Below are 2,520 nucleotides of genomic sequence, written 5' to 3' on the forward strand. Positions count from 1 at the left end.
CACACACACACACACACACACACACACGCATGAACAGACAGCAAGGATTGTCACGATACCCCAACCAAACAGGACAAAGAATGAAGCAATCAGCCAGCCCGGCCTACAATACCCCCCACTACTCTAGCCTGTACTACTGTGAGTACTTGGTCGATCGTACTTTCTGCACATACCTGCGGTTTGATGTGATCTAATTCTATTTTTAATAACGAAGCGAGGTGGCATTGTTTTGTCTTGTTTTGTAGTAGCTTTATTGAGTTCTAGTTTGTTTGGTTTTTCTCTTTTTTGTGTGTGTGTTTGGAATTTTTCCTTACTGTTTTTTAATGGGTTACGGGAGGTTGTTTGCTTCGTTTTCTATTTTAAATACCAAAGTGAGGTGGCATTGTTTTGTATTGATTTGTAGTAGTTTTTATTGAGTTTTAGTTTTGGTTTTTTCCTTTTTTTTGTTTTGGAATTTTTCCTTGCTCCTTTTTAATTAATGGGTTACAGGAGGTTGTTTGCTCGTTTTCTATTTTTGTTTCGTATTGTTTCGTGTTCCTTTTGTTCGTTATTCTCCTTTTTTTAAAATCGTTTCTTCTTGGCATTACATTTATTTACGTTTTCTGAAACGGAAGCACCATCAACAGCAAGAACGACTGTACAGCAGTCTCGCAGTAAATGAACAACAGTACAGCAGTAAAGTTTGACTGGCATCCCCACGCTGCTCTTGTGCATAAAAAGGTAAATCAAAGAATGTTCCTTTTAAGGAAATAAAGAAGTTTTCGTGCCAATAATAAGATTATGTCCCTTTTATACCAGTCTATGATTGAAAGCGTGCTATTATTTTGGTATATTTTGCTGCTGGGGTGGGAATTGTAGGGTGAAAAATAGAAAAATTTTACAGAGCCATTAAAAAAGCCAGCAAGATCTCTGGATATGATTTTACTAAAATTGATGAAATGTATAACACCACAAGTATAACAAAGATAAAAAGCATTATAAACAACCCATTGCACCCCCTTTCCACGCTAATTGTAAGATCACGCAGCGGCAGATATGTACCTCCAAAAACAAGAAAGAAAAATATAAAAGAAGTTTTTTACCATCTAGCATAAGGAAATTGTCAGAATAATCACCAATGTGTATTGCTCTTTCGAGTATGTATCTATATATAGCTCTAAAGGTCTTGTAATTGCATTTCAGCATGTGGTTGAATGATGCAACTGATATGTACTTTGTCAGCTTGACTTCTCTTTTCATATTGAATTTTAATTATGGTAATAATATATTTTAAATTTTCATGTATACATGCATGTGTTTTTACGGTCAGGTACAGCCAAGAAAAATGTCCCTCTGGGATAATGAAGTATTATCTTATCTTATCTTATCTTATCTTATCTTATCGTATTTGATCTATCTTGTCGTATCTGATCTTATCTTATCGTATCTTATCTTATCTTATTGAATCTTATCGTATCCTATCTTATCTTATCGTAAAGGAACAACTCTACCGCAGTAAATGACACAGACGGAAATTCCCAACATCATCAATCACGGACACATGAGGGTACAATCGTCCTACCAGTTAACGTCCACACAACTAACTTACACTGTACGCCAAACTAATCGGCTTAGTCCAGAGATAGTCTTTGGACAAACTCCCCAGCTTCTACCTCCCGGCAAGCACGTCTCTTCCCACTCGAGTGTTTTGTCTAATGCCACTCGTAATTGCAGTTCATCATGGACCTCACCATTTGACTCAATTTGGATCTAGATTTCTAAATGAAGGGCAAGGGGGTAAGGTTGCGCGCGCACTCGACTATAGCGAGACTTTGTTGTTTCGTCTTGTATTTTCACGACCATAGTTCGCATCCTTCACAGCAACGTTGGTTTTTGTCTAGAGAGGAACGAGCGTTCCTAGTACATGGAAGGGGTGAGGGAGATGTCGGTAAAGGTTTATTTATTTATTTATTTATGTATTTACTTATTTATTCATTCATTCATTCATTCATTCATTCATTCATTCATTCAATCGTTAATTCATGTTTTTACTATTATTTTTTAAATCTGTATTCTTATTTTCTTCTTTCTTTTTTTAATTAACGGGTTGGGTAATGATGATGGTTTGTTGTTCAAAATGACGCAATACAGGTTGCTCAAACAAACTGAACAAATATTGGTCAGTTGTTGTTGTTCCCGGGAGCTGAACCAGGGAAGAGTTTCCCGCTAGGAATAGTTCGTGTTTGTCTTTTTTGTTACCTTTGTGATATGACAGAGAAAAGACTGCACGTTTATGATCCAGCGAATTACTGTTCGTTACAAACAAATATTTGGGTGGGAAAACAGAAGTGAGAACATGAGCGGGGAGGATCGTGCAGTGGCCAATGACAGCTGCGGATCGCTTCGGATGTTTGTCTTTCTCACATTGGGTTTTTTTTCTGTCGTCTAATTGCTGTTGTTGTTTTTTCTCTTCACTAGATTGTTGTACGCTCTCGGTTTCTTATTGTTCCTTTTGTGTTCTCTCTCTCTCTCTCTCTCTCT

The 2,520-nt window shown here is 37.0% G+C and overlaps 1 protein-coding gene across 1 annotated transcript in view; it reads left to right on the forward strand.

Moving 5' to 3' along the window:
- The window catches only part of LOC101852304 (Fanconi anemia group A protein), a 42,101-nt gene that overhangs the window by 36,783 nt on the left and 2,798 nt on the right, over positions 1-2,520 (forward strand). The window lies entirely within an intron of this gene.

Source organism: Aplysia californica, unplaced genomic scaffold, assembly GCF_000002075.1.
Source record: "Aplysia californica isolate F4 #8 unplaced genomic scaffold, AplCal3.0 scaffold01563, whole genome shotgun sequence".
NCBI classification, from domain to species: Eukaryota; Metazoa; Mollusca; class Gastropoda; order Aplysiida; family Aplysiidae; genus Aplysia; species Aplysia californica.